General features: G+C 44.5%; 1 pseudogene; it reads left to right on the forward strand.

Moving 5' to 3' along the window:
- The first annotated feature begins 418 nt into the window (after nucleotides 1-418).
- On the forward strand, nucleotides 419-7,612 carry LOC114080163 (26S proteasome non-ATPase regulatory subunit 7 pseudogene; annotated as a pseudogene).
- The last annotated feature ends 4,040 nt before the right edge of the window (nucleotides 7,613-11,652 follow it).

Consider the following 11,652-nt stretch of genomic DNA (forward strand, 5'->3'; position numbering starts at 1 on the left):
GTCCTTCCGGGAGGGGTGCGTGGGCCTCAGTCCCCAGCCTTCCGAGGAGGCATCTGCTCAAGCGTGCCCTAAGCCCCAGCGGGAGCCCAGGGGCGAAAGGTCGTGCAGAGGGCGCCCCTAGGCCTGACACTCCCTCTCCCAGTTCTTCCTCGACTCCCCACCAGGTCTGGTGTCTTATTTCTTTGTCTTCGGAATTGGCCTCATCCCGACCTTTTTCGCACGGCCCCATACTCCCTGCAGCCCTGCGCTGCAGCCCAGTGCATGTAGGGGGGGGAGGGGGGAGGAAGGAGCTCCTCCCCAGCGCCCCCTTCTAGGCTACTTGCCGTGACCTCCCAAGCGAGGAGAGGTGGAGGGGGCTGGAATTCCGGAGCAAGCTGAGCTGGCCGAAGCCGCAGGGCAAGGAAGGCCTAGGGCCCAGATGGCAGATTGCAGCCCTGGTGGCCAAGGTATTTTTATGGGCATACCTGTTGCCCAGTGAAGCATTGGGGGGGGGGGGGTGCCCTCAGCTTAGCCTCCCGACACACCCCAAGTGGTGCAGGGTCTTCCTAAGGGCCCACAGGAAAATGGCTCTGGTATCCTGGACTGGATTCCCCACCCCCATTGGACCACCTCCCACCAGCCGCTTTTACCCTGAAAGTGAAGGCTTGGGGTGGTCCCACCGGCCCTCTGAGATGGCCCGGATGCCATGTTTCTAGGGGTCTTTAGGAGGAGAATGGACAAAAACTAGTGAAGGTGCTGGGCTTCCAGGGAGAGGGAGAGCCAAGGGGGCTGCCTGCCCCTCCCAGAGGTGCCGGTGGCCCACCACTTGGTTCTAGTGGCCCCAGAGTGGAGCCAGCACTGGGCAAAGCTCTTGAAGTGCCACTGGCCCAACATCTTTAGGAAGAGGGAAGGGAGACTGAGCCGGCCTAGGTCACAAGGCCAGGGGGCCAAGAGCTTGGCAGAGAGGGGGTATTTTCCACCAGGCACTGAGCTATGGTCAGCTTCCTGCCTGCACTGATGTGACCTCTGATAGGCCAGGCAGAAGCTGACTGTGGGCCTCTGCTCTCCAGCTGCTCACTCCACTCATCCCAACTCACCAGCCTTTCCCCAAGCCCCAACTTCTGCAAATCCTTGACCTAATCTGGGGTTTTATGATGATCACTATGATGACATTGACAAGGGTAAAGTAAGAAGGGAAAGGAATAGGACCCACTTAGCATGTACCTGCTAATGTGTAATGATGGGTGCAGCATTCATTTATTTTATAAATATGAATTATGTTTATTACACTGTATTGCATTGGTAGGCAGTACCACAGACCTGCCTTGTTTTAAGCACATTCCATGTATTAGCACATTTATTTTCCACACCAACCTAGTGAGGTCTGACCAAGCATTAGTCCCACATCACAGGTGAAGAGACTGGAACCCAAAGAACTCAAGGGATGCACCCAGGGAGTGCTGCTTAGAAGAGTCTCTTTCTCTCTCTTAGTTCATTGCATTCACACATAGCCTGGTGATGAAGGTCCTACTATTATCCTCATTCTCCAAGTAAGGAACCCAGATCCAGAAAGAAGCAGTTATGCAGCCAAGAGGGGCTGCGTAGAGTATTCATTCCACCTGCATTCTGCACACCCCTCCTCCTCAGCCCTGCACTGTGAAGTAGATGCAATCAGTGCCCCCATTTCACAGATGAGGAAACAGGTTTCGAGGATTCAAGTGACTTAATCAAGATTATCCAGAACATAAAAGGCATAACTGGCATTTGAACTCATGTCTGTTTTACTGTAAGGTCCATTTTCTTGCTTCCTATGCCAAGGTGGAGGGCCAATGGGAGTGAGAGCAGGAGAGAGAGAAGATCACACACAGGCAGAGCAAGTCACAGAAGCAGCCAGAAGGATTGGCCTTGAATATAAGGTGAGCATTCCCTCTACTGCCTTGTACTCACTGTGGAGGTTCATGGGATCACTGGGCAGATGGCTGTGTCTTGCCCACCCATGTGCCTTTCAAAGTCAAGTGCACTTCATAGCCTCTGCAGTTTGGTGGTCATGATCTGCCCTCCATGACCCACTCCTCTTAGGCACAGGAGACTGGACCTAGACAGCCCCCCAGAGTCTGGCCAGATCCCCCAGATGATGGGTCATGTGATAAGGGATGGACATCACAGACAGCAGCCAACAGTGGGGCAGGAAGAGTGGCAGCAGGCAGGCAGAGTGGGCTTGTGAGCTTGCCATAGCTTTCCTTGATCTCCTGGAAGTAGCATTATAGTTGGTTTTGGTTTGATCCAGTCTGCCAATTCTTATCTTTTAAAAATCAGCTGTATTAGGGCTGGGGATATAGCTCAGTTGGTAGAGTGCCTGTCTCACATGCACAAGACCCTGGGTTCAATCCCCAGCACCACAAAAAAAAAAAAATCAGCTGTATCAAAGTATAATATACACACAGTAAAATTTACCCCTTTGAAATACAGTTTGGTTAATTTTGATAAATGTCAGTTACCACCAAAATCAAGCTATAAATCATTTCTGCCACTTCCCCAAATTCTCTCCTACTACTTTGCAGTCAACGACTGTCTCCATGCCCTGGCCTCTGTCCCCCACTGATCTGCTTCATTTAGGCAGTCTAATTTTTGAGATTCATCCTGTTTTGTGCATGTGTGTACCAGTAGTCTGTTCCTTTTATTTTTATTTCTTTTTGTGGTTTTGGGGATTAAATCCAGGGCCTTGTGCATGTGAGGCAGGCACTCCACCAACTGAGCTATATCCCCAACCCAATGTGTTCATTTTCATTGACAAGTAGTATTCCTCTCTTTGGATGTATCAGATTGTGGTTAGGTATTCACTCATTGAAGGACATCTGGGTGGTTTCCAGTTTTGGAGTATATGAATAGAACTCCTGTAAATATTCATGTGCAGGCTTTTGTGTGAACATGCTTTTTCACTTGTCTAAGGTTAACTAGGTTAGTAGCCAAGAACTGGGTTTCTGGGTCATATGGCCAATTTATGTTTGTCCATGTTTGTCTTTTTTTTTTTTTTTTTCCAGCACTGGGAATTAAACCCAGGGCCTAGTACATGCTAAGCAAGTGTATCATTGAGCTACATCCCCAGCCCTAAGTTGCTGAGGCTGTCCTTGAACTTGGAATCCTCCTGCCTCAGCCTCCTGAGTAGCTTGGATTATAGGCATGTGCCACAATGCCCAGTCCCATCTTTGTCTTTTTAGCAGTAGAGTTTGATTACATTTATGATGATTGCTGTTCTATTTGGATTTATTGGTCCTTATTCTGTGCTTTCTATTTGCCCTGTTTTCCCAGTTCCTCTCCCAGATGCAGAATCCATCGCTGCCACAAGTGCCTCCTAACACCCAAACCATGGAGGCTGGACACAGGAACCTCCTTGATGCCCAGCAGGAACACAACTGCCTTCCCATAGCATCTCAAATCTCCCTGAGGGCACCAAATTTGTCTCCCAAAGCCCAGCTGTATGGAAGTCAGAGGTGAGAATGAAGACTGAGAGCAGGTGACAGGCCCAGGCACACCCTCTGTTGTAGGTCATCTCTCAGACGGATTGAGTTTGCTTTCTCATTTCATTTCCCATCTGTTTATTTAAAAGCACTGTATGAATTTTTTAATAGTTACTTTAGCTATTTTAACATGCATTCTTAACAAAGTCTAAAGTTAATCAATATATCCACTCCAGTGGTTATAATGTAGATCCACAAATTCTTTGATATCCCTCTCCTCAAGAGGTGGTGCCCAATGCCTCTCCCTGTGAGTACTGACTGGACTTGGTGCCTGGCTTCTAATGAATCAGAGAAAGCAGAAGTGACAACTTTGGGGAGCAGGTCATAAAGGCACCACTGCTTCACTTCCTCTCTTGGATTACTTTTTGGGAAAAGCCAGCTACCACACTGTGAGGACACTCACCAGCCCTGCAGAGGCACTCACATGGGATGGAAAGAAAGTGTCCCACCTATAACCATGTTACCATTTTGGAAATGGTTTCCTGGGACTGGGATGTGGCTCAGTGTTAGAACATGTGCTTAGTACATGTGAGGCCCTGGGTTCCACCCCCAGCACCAAAAACAAAAACATCCATGCTTTCCTGTGACTTCAGTGCTGACCAACATCCTGAGTGAAACTGCATGAGACACTTTCAGTTGGAACAATCCAGCTAAGCCACTCCTGAATCCTCACCCACAGAAATTGTGTGATGATAAATAGTTATTGTTTTTTTAAAAACTATTACATATTGGAGCCTAGGAGCTCAAGGCCAGCCTGGGCAACATAGTGAGAGTCTCAAAAAAAAAAAAAAAATATATATATATATATATATGGCTTTTCTCCCAGGGATTTGCTTTGTTTATGTATGTAAGGAAGGCAGTACACGTTTCTTTTTTAAATTTTTTTTCTTTTTTCATTTTATTTGTTATTTTTTGGTACTGGGGATTGAACCCAGAGGCCTATACCACTGATCCACATCTCCAGCCCTTTTTGGGGGGGGCGGGGGGTACCAGGATTGAACTCAGGGGCACTTGACCCCTGAGCCACATCCCCAGCCCTATTTTGTGTTAAATTAGAGACATGGTCTCACTGAGTTGCTTAGCATCTCGCTTTTGCTGAGGCTGACTTTGAACTTACAATCCTTCTGCCTCTGCTTCCTGAGCTGTTGGGATTACAGGCGTGGGACACTGCACCTGGCCCTTTTTGTTCTTTATTTTGAGACAGGGTCTAAGTTGCCTAGGTTGGGTTTGAATTTGCATCCTCCTGCCTCAGCCTCCCCAGTCACTAGGATCACAGATATGCACCACAATGACCAACTAATAAGGAAGTCCAAGTTTCTAATTTGTTATTTGGCTACACAACTAGGAGAACATGAAGCCCTGGTTACCACCTCATGTAACCTAGAATTTCCATTTGTCCCTCAGAAGTGACAGACTTCTGACCAGTCACTCCTTGGGATTATCCTTGGTCTTGTCCTCTCCACAGTCTTCTGGGCTTCCTTTCTTTAGGCCTGTCTTTCTGCTGATGCCTTCCACTGGAAGCTCTCCACAAAGTTCTCTGTGCACCTTTGTTCCACAGCTAACAAATTCAACTGCCTCTTTGTCAAGTGACCCCCCCAGGACCAGGGCCCCTATCCTCTGGGTCAGGAGGTGGAATCAGCATCTTCTATGTGTCACTCAGCCATTTTGTGTTCATCACCAACTCATTTGCCAATGGCCAATGGCTCACTGTCTTCTCTTCCTGGACAACATCCCAACCTTTCAATTTCTTGGCGTTTTTATCTCTCAAGACTTTGTTGATCTCACCTCAACATCCTCCTTCATGTTAAATCCCAAATGCTAATCCTCTGGGCACAGCCTCCACTCTGTTCCTTCCAGTTCTCCAACTTCCTCCCTGTTATCACTCCTGTGTTTGGACTAGGTACCAAATATATGAGTTCCCACTTGGTTTTTCTCTTCTACATCCTACCTTGGCCCCACCATGTATCTCTTCAATTTGCTTCAGTTTATCTATTTAAAGGAGGGCTCTGGTAGGAAAGAAGAAGGCAGTAATCTCAGCTAATCTGCCTGAGCTCCAGGGAACCTAGAATCAGAGGATTTTAAGCAGGTCAAGGGCCTAAGTTGTCTAATCCACAATGCGACCTCCACCTCTGAGCTACTGTTATGAGGACTCCTGTTACCACCAACCAGTTCCTATTCTGTCTCTTCTGAGGCCATCTTTTCCTCATCTCTTTGCTTCTGCTTAATCCTAGCTTTGCTTCTCCTGGCTTCTACTGCTTTATGACAAGCACACATGGCTTTTCTCCATGTGCCCATTAGCTTTTAATCTCACTGCAGTGCAAGTTCCAAGAGAAGAAAGTTGATTGGCTCAAATACTTGGTATCCTTGTTTTGGCAAACCCTTTATGCCAAGTAACTGCATTGGCAACTGGCCAGTCTATAGAGGTGGCAGTTCTTGGCCAGGCACTGGTTCCTGATCCAAACAGGTAAATCCAAGGTTAGTCCAGGCCAATGGGATACACACTATATATTCTATATATACTGCTATGGACTGAATGTTGTGCCCCCCACCTAATTCACATCTTGAGGCTCTAACCCTAAGTGTGGCAGTATTTGAAGATGGAGCCTCAAAAGAACTAAGAAATGAGCTCATAAGTGAAAGGCTCGGATTCCCATAGGGTTGAAAGTGTTCAATCCCCTGACCCACCATAGGAGTACACAATGAGCAGGTGGCCATCTGCAAATCAAGAAGAGAGCCCTCACCAAGAAGTGACCCTGCTGCACCTTGATCTTTCTTTTTGTTTTCTTTTTTGTTGTGCTGCGGATTGAACCCAGGGCTTTGTGCATTCGAAGCAAGCACTTTACCAATTGAGCTATATCCCCAGCCCCTGATCTGGGATTTCTGACCTCCAGAACAATGAGAAAATAAATGTCCATTGTTTGAGCCACCTAATCTAAGTCATGGGCAGCTGCTGCAGGGAACTATCTATGTCTTGGCTAGCCTGTCTACACATGTCAACATCATCCATTCTTTTGGTTTTCCTTTATACTCAGGTGATAAAGCCTCAGGGTTGAACAGGATTGCCCATGACTCTGTCTGGTTGTTAGATCATGATTATTTGGAAAACATGTATGCAGTGTTTAAGAAGGTTAATGTCAGAGAAAGAATAATTGGCTGGCTAGGGGCTGGGGCTGTAGGTCAGTGGCAGTGTGCTTGCCTATCATGCTAAGGCATTGGGTTCAATCCTCAGCACCACATAAAAATAAACAAATAAAATAAAGGTATTCTATCTGACTACAACTACCGAAAAAAATTTTTTTAAAGAATCATTGTCTGGTACCACCCAGGCCCTAAACAACTATGTAAGAATGACATTGCCATCAATGAACTCATGAAAACATACTGCCCTAACTCAGTATTGGTCATTATCATGCAAAGCCAAAGAACCTGGGGCTGCCCACAGAAACATATATTTCAGGCGAAGAAGTTCATGATGATAGAACTCCAACCTTGAAAACATTTGAGCATGTGACTGGGAAAATTGGAGCAGAAGAAGCTAAGGAAGTTGGGGTTGAACACTTATTGTGAAACATCAAAGACGGTACAGTGGGCAGTCTTTCCAAGTGGATCACAAATCAGGGCCATGGTTTGAAGGGACTGAACTCCAAGTTTCTAGATATCAGGAGCTACTTGGAAAAAGTAGCCACAGGCAAGCTGCCCATCAACCACCAGATCATCTACCACCTGCAGGACATCTTCAACCTGCTGCCTGATGTCAGCCTGCAGGAGTTTGTCAAGGCCTTTTACCTGAAGACTAATGACCAGATGATGATGGTGTACTTGGCCTCGCTGACCCGCTCCGTAGTTGCCCTGCACAACCTCATTAACAACCGGGATGTAGAGAAGAAAGAAGGGCAGGAAAAAGAAGAGAGCAAAAGGATAGGAAAGATGACAAAGAGAAGAGAAAGATAAGGAAAAGAGTGATGTGAAGAAAGAAGAGAAAAAGGAGAAAAAGTAAAACGTGTAGCTTTTTTTAATTTGTAAATTAAAATCTTATAAACTAAATCAATGTGCCACTAGAGGGTTCTTTTTCACTTTCAGTGCTTATTAAAAGGCTGTCCTGATGAGAGCTCTCTGCCTCCAATCATTCTTGCTGTGGCATTATGTGATGTAAATGACAGAGGGACTGATCTCCAACTCAGACTGCAGCCTCAGCTGCTGTGCATTGGGAATTATGATAGCTCAGGCTTCAGATCATGTGAGAAAAGTGAAAAGACAACAACATAATATTTTTGGTACTCTTCATTCTTTATAAACAAGAGTTGAATTTTCCCCTTCTTGAGAGATTCTTGGGGGGTCTTTTTCTGATAATTGGCAAAATTGCTAAATGGAATGTGTGGATCCTGTATGTTCTCTGGCTTGTAAATCTTGAGTTCTGACACTTCTGAACTCTTGAGAACCACACTACATTTTGGACCTGCAGTTCTGCAGTCTCACGACCTAGGGTCCAGCTTCATGTGTTGTTTACCTTCAAAGACACAATTAAATGCTTTTTTATAAAGTGGTGTCTTGATGAGGGAATGCCATGGACAGCTTAGGAGGTGCCATACAGAAAGCAGGGAGATTAAATGGAGATTTTTTTTTTTTACATTTAATCTCATTTTTATTTCTTTTAGGTTTCTGTTTTTCTGGAACTAGACAAAACAGTTCTAAAGTACTCATGGAAAAATAAACAAGCAAGAATTGCCAGGAATATGCAAAGCAACAAGGGGACACTTAAATGGAGATTTAGCTACTAAATGTGGGACACTCTGGGTTTTCTTAGCCCACTCTTTTCCTCAAGTGCGGACAGTCAGCCCCAACTATCAGCCTGAAGAGCTTTCTCTGGAGTTGGTTATGGTTTGGATCTGGAATATCTCCCCAAAGAACCGTATATTCTTAGTCCTAAGATCAGAGCTTTTGAGAAGTGGCGGAACCTTTAAGACAAGAGCCTAGTGGGAGATCTTCTAGTCATTGAAGGCATGTCTTCAAAATAAATAGTGAGGCTCAGCCCCTTCAACTTCCTCCTTTTTTCATCACAGCTATGAGGTGAGAATGGGCCAGGTGATCATGGGCTGAAACTTCGGAAACCATGAGCCAAAATAACCTTTTCTCTCTGCAAATTGTTCATCTCAGATATTTGTTACAATGACAGAAAGGTGACTAACAGACTTCCCCAATAAAACATCCCAACTAGATCCCCATACAGCTAAGCTCACATCAATAAGCTCATCCTTTCCAAGGAGCTCTTTAGTGCCCAATTTGCAATATGAGAAGACAACCAGGATCACCAGACATCTGAGAAAAGTCTCTAATGTGACAGCAAGAAAGAGAAAAGCAATCGATGAAAAACAACTATGTAGATAAGAAAAAAAATTTTTTTCCTGGATGGGCACATGACATACGCTTGTAATCCCAGTGACTTGGGAGGCTGAGATAGAAGTTCTCAAGTTTGAGAGCAGACTCAGCAACTTAGGTAGACCCTATCTCAAAATAAAATAAAATATGGGCATGGTGCACATGCTTGTAATCCCAGAGACTCAGGAGGCTAAGGCAGGGGGATCATGAGTTCAAAGCAAATCAGCCTCAGCAATTTAGCAAGGCCCTAAGCAACTCAGCAAGACCCTATCTCTAAATAAAATAGAAAAAGGGCTAGGGATGTGACTGAATGGGAAAGTATCCCTGAGTTCAATCCCCAGTACCAAAAAAATAAAATAAAAATAAAAAGGGCTGAGGGTATAGATCAGTAGTAGGGCACCTCTAGGTTCAAGTCCCTCATACCAAAAAAATAAAAAAGAAAAAAAGAAATAAAATGAATACATTTTCAGGGCTGGGGGTGTTGTTCAGAGCTAGAACACTTGCTTATCACATATAGGGCCCTGGGTTCCATCCCCAGCATTACAAATACACATGCATATGTACAGAGATATTTTTTTCTAAAAATCCCTTCAGGAAGATAATAGAATGTAAATATATCTATGAAACAAGAAAAGGATGCTACAGAAAGTAACATGTAGAGTACAAACAAGTGCTTTCTGTGGGAACACAAATTAAAATTTCAGTAGATGGACATTTTGCTTCTGAAAGGAACTAGAAAGTTAAGACAACATCACTCCCACCATAGCTACAAGAAGGAGATGGATAACCTACAAAATCCTATAGGGTACCCATCTATTGTGTGGCTCAGGCTGACCTTGAATTACTGGGCTGTAGCCATCCTCCTCCCTCAGCCTTCCAATTAGCTGGAACTACAGATGCCTGGAAACATCTTATTTTAAGCCCACCAGGAAACTGAAGTTAGGAAGAAAAAAGAATACAAGTCAGAAAAATCCCTTTCTAGGAGAAAAGATGGCTGCTTTTATCCTTGGCAGGACAGCAGCAGCAGAAAGAGACTGCCCTAGAATGTGTAAGAATCTTTTAATAAATGTTAAAAGGTTGGGTGTGGGATGACATGATGGGTAGCCAAATCTCTAGGTCCCTACAACTCGACAGTTTTTATTCTCCCACCTACTCCTTTCCATGGGTCTTCATCAAGAAATTCTGGAGGCAGGTGAGCAGAGAGATCTCTCTGAGGCACAGATGTGCTGAGACTGCCAAAGTGTGAATGCAGGTCAGGGGAATGGAGAGAAGCCCCACTGGTACATCAGGCCTTGCAGTTACATGAAGCAGCAGCAACGAGAACTGCAGAAGGGTAGAAGAGCTGAGAAAGACCATTCCCTGGCTGAAGGGTTTGCCAAAGGCTTAAGGCAGGATGGAGAACTAAGAGAAAGGTTAACCCTCTAAATCTCACTCTAAGTACAAAGCAGAAGCCAGTGAAACGGAGACAAAACATGCCTGGAGCACACGATTGTGGGTCTACTAAAGTCTAAGCATGGGGCAGGACAATGAACAAAAATCCTCCAGGCACTTTCATCACAAGTTCTGCTACACAGAGGTTCTGATCCTGCTCTGAAGTAATTTGACATCTGTAGGAAACTGAATCCATCTGAAGCAACAAGAAACCCAGACACAGCTTAACTATAGACAAGACTGACTCAGTACGATTCTATAAGACACAAAGACAGACAAACACACACACACACACACACACACACACCCTAGTCATCTAGAAGAAGAGTCATTCCCCCCTCTTCTTTTTGGCAGTGCTGAGATCAAACCCAGGGGCCTCACAAATACTAGGCAAGTACTCTTGCAGTCCTTTTTATAAGATTTGGAGACAGGGCTTCATTAAATTGCTGAGGCTGGCCTCAAACTTGCCATCCTTCTGCCTCATTCTTTTGAGTAGCTAGGATTACACGTATGTACCACCATGCCTAGCCAAATCATGTCCTTCTTTGGATGAAAATGTTATTTATTTTTCTCTCTACTCTTCTATTACATATGATATCTGACACTCATTTAAAATTAAGAGGGCTTAGCTGGGTATGGTGGCACACACCTGTAATCCCAATGGTTTAAGAGGCTGAGGCAAGAGGATCTCAAGTTCAAGGCCAACCTTGGCAACTTAGTGAGACCCTGTCTCAAAATAAAAAGTAAAAGGGGCTGGGAGTAGTAGTTCAGTGATAGTATACCCTGGGCTCAATCTCCAGGTTCAAAAAAAAAGTACAAATGGGAATGCTAGACATGAAAATTTTGATATCACAGATGAAATATCTAATGAACTTAGTAAAAAAGTAGACATGAGGAATGAATCAGTGGACTTGAAGACAGGAAGATAGAAATTATCCAAACTAAAGCACAAAGAGAAACAACACTGGGAAACCCAATATATCAGAGCATTTGAGATGAGTGGAACAAAATCAGAATATTTAATGTAGGCAGAGAACAGGGCAAGGGAAATACATTTGAAGAGATATGACCAAAAACTTTCCAACATAGATGACAAACATTCTCAATCCACGGATCCAAAAGTTTTAGTGAACCCTATGCCAGATAAATGTAAATAAATTCTCTTCTAAATACTTTATATTCAACCTGCTGAAAAATGAAAACAAAAATCTTAAAAGCAATCAGACAAAGAAAGAACATGCTACTTTGACCAAAAAAAAAAAAGCAAGAATGACAGTCGTCTAACCCTCACCTGAAACAACAGGGGCAGAAGGTAGTGGAACATTCTTAAATACTAAAAGAAAAAAAA

This window comes from Marmota flaviventris, chromosome X, assembly GCF_047511675.1.
Source record: "Marmota flaviventris isolate mMarFla1 chromosome X, mMarFla1.hap1, whole genome shotgun sequence".
Classification (NCBI taxonomy): Eukaryota; Metazoa; Chordata; class Mammalia; order Rodentia; family Sciuridae; genus Marmota; species Marmota flaviventris.